The sequence below is a fragment of the Mytilus californianus genome, unplaced genomic scaffold (genome assembly GCF_021869535.1).
Source record: "Mytilus californianus isolate M0D057914Y unplaced genomic scaffold, xbMytCali1.0.p SCAF_62, whole genome shotgun sequence".
Classification (NCBI taxonomy): Eukaryota; Metazoa; Mollusca; class Bivalvia; order Mytilida; family Mytilidae; genus Mytilus; species Mytilus californianus.
In genome coordinates, this window is record NW_026262715.1 from 67459 (window position 1) to 76848 (window position 9390).

General features: G+C 33.5%; 1 long non-coding RNA gene across 1 annotated transcript; it reads right to left on the reverse strand.

The window, feature by feature from the left end:
- Nucleotides 1–2431: 2431 nt before the first annotated feature.
- On the reverse strand, nt 2432–6752 carry LOC127707308 (uncharacterized). The gene is made up of 3 exons (XR_007984758.1): nt 6680–6752; nt 4166–4393; nt 2432–2918 (listed from the first exon to the last, which is right to left on the reverse strand). It is a non-coding gene; the product is annotated as an uncharacterized LOC127707308 (long non-coding RNA).
- Between the last annotated feature and the right edge of the window lie 2638 nt (nt 6753–9390).

The following is a 9390-nucleotide window of genomic DNA, read 5'->3' on the forward strand; positions in this document are numbered from 1 at the left end:
CGGATCAAGGGGGAAAGGGGGGTTCCGGGGGTTGGAACCCCTCTTTTTTTGACGATCAATGCATTTGAATGGGGACATATAGTTGGAACCCCTCTCCTTTATCCTGGGATGGGAACAGCCTCCCCCCCCCCCCCCCCCCCCCACACACACACACTTTTAAAAATGGCTGGATCCGCCCCTGCAACAGTATCAAAAACAGACCGTGCTTGCAAAAAAAAAAAAAACCCACCACCAGCCAATTTTTCTAATAAAACCCAAGCAAAAAAATATCCTATAACTAGACGGGACACTTACCTCACAAAACCTATTTACCATACAAACAAAAAAACTAATAACCATTTCCAAATACGATGATATGAATTTTCTTCCTGGTTTTGAAAAAAAGATTCTTTTTATAGACATTAACGCGCCTGTCAAAGAAAGCACCTTTTTTTTCTTTTTAATCGTAAGTTTACGTTACGTTTACGATCACCTTTCTGAAACACTCGTAGCTAAAATCTAACGCTTACCGTAAGTTTAATCGTAAAGGTAAATCGTGCGATTTTTTTTGTAAAACGCTAGCCTGGTGTGGAATAAAGTCAAGGAATATAAGTCCTATCTCTTTTCTATCATTAATAATTAATTCAAAATTTTAATAACTAGAATAGAAGAGGGGCGTAAAAGTGGGGGATCTGCACGGAAGAACGCGAAATTATATTGCCATTTCACAATGAACGAACAATTAAAAATTTCTTGCACGTTGATCTTTTTACCGATTTCACGAAACACGGTGATTAACGAACCCTTTTCATGCTGCACGTGAAATGAAAATGGCAAAACACGTTGCACAAAAATAACCCTTTACCACACTCATAGAATTAACATTACATAAATAAAAGATGAAAACAGACTTATTGTAAGACAATTATACAGCAACCCAACAAGATTTTACCATTAAAACGGAAATGCTCCAGTCACCAATAATTCACAGTATATAGGTAAACAACATGTATACTGATATAAGTTATAGAAACTTAACTCAGCACCCTCAATTGTCCTGACAGATGTAAACAACGTGTATATTGATATAAGTTATAGAAACTTAACTCAGCACCCTCAATTGTCCTGACAGATGTAAACAACGTGTATATTGATATAAGTTATAGAAACTTAACTCAGCACCCTCAATTGTCCTGACAGATGTAAACAACGTGTATATTGATATAAGTTATAGAAACTTAACTCAGCACCCTCAATTGTCCTGACAGATGTAAACAACGTGTATATTGATATAAGTTATAGAAACTTAACTCAGCACCCTCAATTGTCCTGACAGATGTAAACAACACGTATATTGATATAAGTTATAGAAACTTAACTCAGCACCCTCAATTGTCCTGACAGATGTAAACAACGTGTATATTGATATAAGTTATAGAAACTTAACTCAGCACCCTCAATTGTCCTGACAGATGTAAACAACGTGTATATTGATATAAGTTATAGAAACTTAACTCAGCACCCTCAATTGTCCTGACAGATGTAAACAACGTGTATATTGATATAAGTTATAGAAACTTAACTCAGCACCCTCAATTGTCCTGACAGATGTAAACAACGTGTATATTGATATAAGTTATAGAAACTTAACTCAGCACCCTCAATTGTCCTGACAGATGTAAACAACGTGTATATTGATATAAGTTATAGAAACTTAACTCAGCACCCTCAATTGTCCTGACAGATGTAAACAACACGTATATTGATATAAGTTATAGAAACTTAACTCAGCACCCTCAATTGTCCTGACAGATGTAAACAACGTGTATATTGATATAAGTTATAGAAACTTAACTCAGCACCCTCAATTGTCCTGACAGATGTAAACAACACGTATATTGATATAAGTTATAGAAACCTAACTCAGCACCCTCAATTGTTCTGACAGATAGAAATAACGAACACAAGAGTAACGTTATCTACACTCGAAATATGAAGGTAAAACAACGGGTGTATTTAATTGTTATAAGATGACTGCATCCAAGATATCTAAAAATGTAAAATATTGAAAACTTGACCGAACAAAACATTAATTCGCATAGCGCAGGGCAAAGGAGCGATCTATAAGACTTGTGTTGATCAGTCAGGAAATGACTATTTTCAATATCTGAATTCTTGGACTAGTTGTTATTTTTATTGCATTGAATATTAATGCAAATACAGTGGGAAAGGCAAATAACTATATTGTTCTACGCATTTTCGCTTTTTTTTTTATAAAATTGAGAATTGAAATGGGAAATGTGTCAAAGAGACAACGACCCGACCATAGAGCAGATGTATATATAACTTAGATGACAACGTCTGTTGTTGTTTGACGTCAGAGGAGAAAAAATACAAGATTTATTTTACATGTAACAAAATATTGTTTTTATTTGACTGGGAGATCGCGGTGTTTCTAAATGATTGTGGGTAATTGACACCATTGGTTCAATTTCTATTGTTGATGACGTTGTCAGCCTTTTTGGTGTACTCTTGTGAAAAGTAGATTAATATGTACTAAATATATCGAATTACCGTGTTTATCCCATCGTGTGTAAAACTCACAAGAAGCGTAGCACTCAACATTTGGTATTCCAGGTTAAACAAAATGTCATTTAACCAATGTTTCACTATACGTTAAACAATATACTTTAAAAATACAAGAATAGAATAAAACAAAACAATTAATGTTTGTGCGCGGCAGCCATTTCCACCGGCTATCTGAGGTCCATTACAAAAGTCTGTTTCACACACAGTGACACAAGCTACTCTCTTTGAAAAGGCGTCGTAGATACATGATGTGTGGTTACGTGTAGGGTCTAAATCTAAAAACTTCGGGTCATAAAATGAATAGTTGTTAGCACTGCTGTGACAATCCCGTATATATGCATGGAGTAGTCCTTAAATAAGAAGACAATTAATGTGAAAGCAGACAACAGAAGATAAGCATACGATTGGATTCTAATTATGACATTTATAGTACCAATACTCAAGAAGCTCTCATGTGTAGCTGCTAACAAACATGCGACAAAAACCTCTGATAATTATCAATATCTCAATCTATATTAGGTGTTGAAGGTCGAACGGTACCCTTTAATTGCTAACTAGTACGTCATTTGGTCTCTTGTGGAGAGTTGTATCATTGTCAATTATGCCAAATCGTCCTATTTTTATATTGAGCATATACATTGCAATACACGCACAATATAATAAATAGGTTTGTAGTTGCTCATCAGTATTATCTTGTAGCAATTCCACAATAGATTCATTAATATCACAATCTAATAGAGATTGATCGTCGAATGCCGTACGGTGACCTGTTGTTGCTAACTTCTACGTCTTTTGGTATCTAGTGGAAAGTTGTCTCATAGTCAATTATAATACATCGTCATATTTTTATATTGAGCGTAAACATTGCAATACACGAAAAATATATTAAATATGTGTGTAGCTGTTCATCAGTATAATCTTCTTGTAGCAATTTCACAATGAAATCATTGCACTTTTTTTTTTACTTCCAGTTTACACGAACATAGTAAAAAAATATAAATGAGACAACAATCCCATGAAATAAGAGAAATTGAGACCTTCTGGCCACTTATCTATACCTTCGTTTTGATTAAAAATATTCTATGTAGAAGGAGACAACATAAGTAAATGAGCACGCGGGTTACCTTGGTAATATGAAAATCAAGAAACTTTGCATTGTTGTTGATGAGAAAAGGCCACAAAACATTTCTTATTGTCAAATAACGAATCTGTAATTCCCCGTTTCAGATTATATGTTGCCTATATATTGAGTAGTTTCATTGTTCGTACCCAAAATCAAAATAACACTATGGCAGTGGTTGAATTCCCGGTGTTAGGACGATGTAAGCCAATCGTAACAACTGTACTGTTGTTCATTTTAATATATGTTACCTACAATGAACAGTCGATGGTATTTGTTAAGCATTGTAATAATTTACGAAGGTTTACTCATTCATAAAGACACAAGAAGCAAAAACCGCACTAGACTTAACAGTAAGTCATCGCTAAATCGAAGTAAGGTCAACCTTTGGAGGTCCTCGAGGATTTTTTCTTTTGTTAATCGATTCGGTAATTTTTTACTGATATTTAAAAAATATGAAATTAGTAAATATACTACCTTGTTCTTATATCCTCTCAATGGCACACCTATCATATTCTGATTTCTGACAATTCTTTAGATATTGGTATTTTTTCGTCTTTGTGCCGCTATCAGATATGGGCTGATCTTTTTTCGTAGTAGAGTTTGTAATATTGAACTCTATGTACTCTGCTTCCATGCCAGCTGTGTCCGTTATACACGAACCAGTGGCAGAACTATCACCACATTGGTAGCACCATAATGTATCTGGAATAAAATTAGTTCAATTTAAAAATATAAATAAATGTATACGTGTTGTTTGTTTTTATATTATTTACCTGTTATCAAACTCACTAAATGCAAGTATCGTGAACTTGATTTACAATAAATGCGAACGAATATTTAACAAAACTAAAAATAAATCGTTGCTGTTATCTGTCTTTGTGGGGGGGGGGGGGGGGGGGGGGGGGGGGTGGATTGATTCATTTTTTATTGTATTGATTGGTTAATTTTTCTTGTCTTGTCTTGTCTTTTTGTTTTTTGTAATTTGATTTTTGTGATTTTCTTTTTCTTTCTCGAAATTATTGCAAATAAACTCGGAACAGATCATTTTTTGCCGATTATTTCTGGATAACAGTGGGAGTTTTTACACTAATATAAACCTACCGTGCGGTTGCCTATAACTGTTCACATTCACCTTATTCGAACTTTGGTGGAAAGTTGTCTCATTGGCAATCATACCACATCTCCTTATTTTTTATAATAATTCACTGTATGCTTTTTTGTATTTACAAAAGCCAATTGACTTACTGTTCTTTCTATTCTAGCCTTTCGAGTCACAAACATGTCAACTAATTTTGTAAGAGTTATTTTTCTTTGGTAGGTATTATGTTTTCCTCTTATAGTTGATGTGTTTCCCTCAGTTTTGGTTTGTAACCCGGATTTGTTTTCTCTCAATCGATTTGTGACTTTTGAACACCGGTATACATTGTACTACTGTTGCCTTTATTTAGAATCATCAGATCCTACTGGGAAATTGTATATAAGTTAAGTTGGTAGAGTTATGGAAAAGGACATATTTTACTTCGATGATAGGGAAATGTAGCAAAAAGGGTGATCATTTCCACTATGCAGATAAAGTGAAAAAAGAAGGACCAAGTAACCTAGATATGTTGACTAACATGACCAAGTAACCTAGATATGTTGACTCACATGACCAAGTACTTGTAACCTAGATATATTGACTAACATGACCAAGTAACCTAGATATGTTGACTAACATGACCAAGTAACCTAGATATGTTGACTAACATGACCAAATAACCTAGATATGTTTTATCCCAAGGTTAATTCATAAAGTCCGTAAATCTTCACTAAAATTCTCAGTATTTATTCGAAGATCTGACAACATCATAATATGTTGTATTTTTCAAACATGCATCAACATGTATATATAATGATACGGAGATGTGCTATGATTGTCAATGAGACTATGCTTAATATACTTACTAATGTTTTCAATAAGTTTTTCACCCCTTAAAGAGAAAAATATGATCTTAAAAACTTTACTTGCGTTCTAATGTTTTGCCGACATTACGGAAGTCTTATTTCAAACTGGTATCAAGTAACTGATCGCCCAAAGATTTTGATCAGATAAGATACCAGAAACTAGGATAGACATAGCATGTTGATACAAATCCGTCAGAGTGACATTGGCGTATTATATTAAGCTTTAAGGATGTTCGGATCCTTCTTTTTTTCTGTTATTTCAGTTCCTTTATTAATATACTTTCAATTTATAATACTCTTTTAAAAGGCTAATTATTTTGAAACAGAGTAGCGAACATCCTTAAATGAAACTTTTATACTCTAGTTTTGATTCGACGATTGTCAAGTCAAAGTTCTTAAAATATTTTATTGATTTGATTAACAATAAAAAGGAACAATCACAAAATCAAACAAGCGTTTATCGTTAAAATTTTACAAAAATACTATCAACCCATGACGCTCATCTAAGCAAGGTGCTGTAAAAATATTAATTAAACCACATTTGGATTTTATTTTCTCTTGTAATAAGCTGGTATTTTCCGGCACTGTCATTTCTTGCAATTTCTTATGATATCAAGTTAAATGTAGCTTCTTTGACAACAGTGTCATTGTGTTGACCTAATTGTTCATGGAGTATTACATAAAAAAATACTAAACAGAGTATCCATCTGTTTTCTCGTGATTTCCCGCAATATTTTTTTAATTTGGATTGTTTAAGTTTCAATAGAAAAATAAAGGATAGGGGGTATCCATCCATGACACAAAATCAGTACATGCACAGCAAAAAAAAAAAAAAAAACACACACACACACAAAAAGCAAAGGAACAGCGCTTTTATTGCTGTTCTTCATCTAAAAGTCACAGTGAGGCCTCCAACACAAAGCCAGGTTTAACCTGCTTTTCTATGGTCATACGTTCAGACTCTAAGATGTAACTGTCGTGAGTAAAATATATCATTACTCACTCTAAGAAGAAGCAGACTCTATATGTATCTGTAAAACTAACCTGAATACTATACGAATCCTATGAGCATAAGACAAAATATCCACAACCGACAAAAGACCACCATTGTTTTTCCTTCCTTCTAGATTAGAGTATGGGTGATCGATTTAAACAATAATAAATCGGAGAGATATGACTGTTTAAATAAAGATATCGACTGCTTACCTTTTATTGCACAAGTTTATATCATGTATATATTGAATTTTCAAGTGGTCAAATATTTAATAAAACTTTGATAAGATAATAGTGTCTCTTCTCATGTATCGTCATTGCTTTAAATATAAAAGACAGGAGATGTGGTTTGATTGCCAATGAGACAACTGTCCACCAAAGTTCAAATGTAGTGGATATTTTTTCCTGTTTTCGGAGATTTCATGATACAAATTCTAATTTTTGACCAAAATTAGTAATCTCTGAAACTTGAACTTTTGTCAGTTTTCGTAAACAATCTTTGATCAAGTTTCCTATTTTCTGAGATTCTATGATTAAATCTTAGTTTAAACCTCAAAATACTAATTTCTTGTAATAATTTTTGCCAGTTTCCTTATACAATCTTATTTGTGATGTTTCAAATAGAGTTATATTGTAATAACTGATCTTAATCCATTAATAACATAAATTGTCCTGTCTTCATTGTTGTTTTTTTTATGTTATTTGAGTGGCTTAATTTTCGCTTATTGGTACAGAAGCGAACATTTTTTGACGATTTTATGCTAAAAATTTATATGTTTTTTTTTCAAATAAAAAAGGGGGTGTAGACTCTCTGCGTCTAGACCTGAATCTGTAACTGTGTTATTTTTCGTAAGTTGTTATCAAATTCTTTTATTTGGGATTGACAAGTACATCATGTCATCAAATACTATTTTAAAGGGTCCAGGTGGGCTTTACAGAAGATAGAATAATGGCCAAAAGTGCAGAATGAAGGGTAAAAAAAGGGGGGAAAATAGAGAAAAAAGAGGTGATAAAATTATACAGTATAGAGAATAATGGCCATTATAAATACAAGTTCATTTTACGTGGGAAATCGGTTGATCAATTACGAACAATTTTAAAAACTTGTTCAATATTATCAGGAAAAAAAAAATTTCAACTATATATATATATATTTTCAAAGTCGGTGTGATTGAACGACATAGTTCAATGTAAAACAACTATAATCCCTCGTCAAAGATCTGTCCATCAAATGTGGTTTCGACCAGCGCTATAACAAGGATGATTGATATTTGGTTGCTTAACATCCAGTGGCAAATATTTAATGCATGTTCAGGACGAACTATAAGAAAAAGAAAAAAAAAAGAAAAAGAAGGAAAGCGACTTTTTTAATTAATTGCGTCAGAAGCGCTTTCCTTAGTTAACCTTCATCAAGAATGCTCAAAGCCAAGGATGTAAAAGTACCGGCGGTATCGACCCAGAGCTATAAAAAGGAAAGCGACACTTTATTAATTAATTGCGTCCGAAGCGCTTTCCTAAAAGTACCGAAACACATGAAGAGCTACAGACCAAAAAGTATTTTAAAATAATAGCCAAATTAATCTAAGGTCAGCTTTGCCTGAGAGAGTTGGAACAATATAATACTGTAACGCAAAGTACGACGAAGACACAATAAGTTCTGGGCTAATGTTGAATTTTCATACCTATTTTTGTAAATTAACTTTTTTTTGTTTGAATTTTTGTCCTGTTTTGGTTTGATCAGTTTCCAACGTTTTATTAGGTTTAGAGCATCACTGAAAATAGCAAATTCTCAAAATTCGCATCTAATGCATTAGCTTTGGTACTTATAGCTTGCTATGCGGTGTGGGTTTTGCTCATTGATAAAGGCCGTACGGTGATTGTTGAAGGCCGTTCGATGACATATAGTTGCTTACTTCTACATCATGTGGTATCTGGTGGAGAGATGTCCCATTGACATTCATACATGTACCACATCTTCTTATTTTCATATTATAAATGTTATTTGCTGACGAAGACTTCAAGAGGTAGAGAGTATACGTCAATTAGACAGCTATCAGACATTGCAATACATTCTAGAAAGTATGAATAGATATGCATACGGCTTTCACAATGGCCTTTCATAAATATCCAGCTCTATACGAGGTCAAGATGGGGTTTACAGAATAGACAAAAATGGACCATTACCACACAAAAAAAATGGACAATAACAGTAAAGAATAGAGACAACTAAGCAAAACAAAAATAAAGAATAGAGAATAATTGGCAAACATATAAAGAATAGAGAAAAATGGCCCTAACAAATAAAGTTTACAGAAATGAAGGACCCCATCCAGATCCTCTTTTCCCTTTACTCTAGCTAAGATATACATCTTTCATGTAGATATTTATGATATGATAAACTTTAGAAGTATTTGAAAATTAATGACCACCCCCAATCTATACGTCATTCTAAATAATTTACATTTGTTGATTCTTAGTCTCGAGACATCATCTTTGTAAACAGTTTGTTGTGAGGTTAAGCCATACACAGCTTTACATAATAGGCACAGGTAATCTCCATACACGTCAAATCTGCGAAGTGAAAGGTAAAGGTAATATACACTCACGCCATAAACTAGCTTTGATTGATTGATAGTTGGTTGTCGAACGTCCAGTGGCAAATATTTCATACAAGTTTATGATGAGAACAAATTAACAGTAAATACAATAAATAGGTCCTGTAATACAGGCCGCCCGGGATGAAGGTCGGGGAAATCTGGACT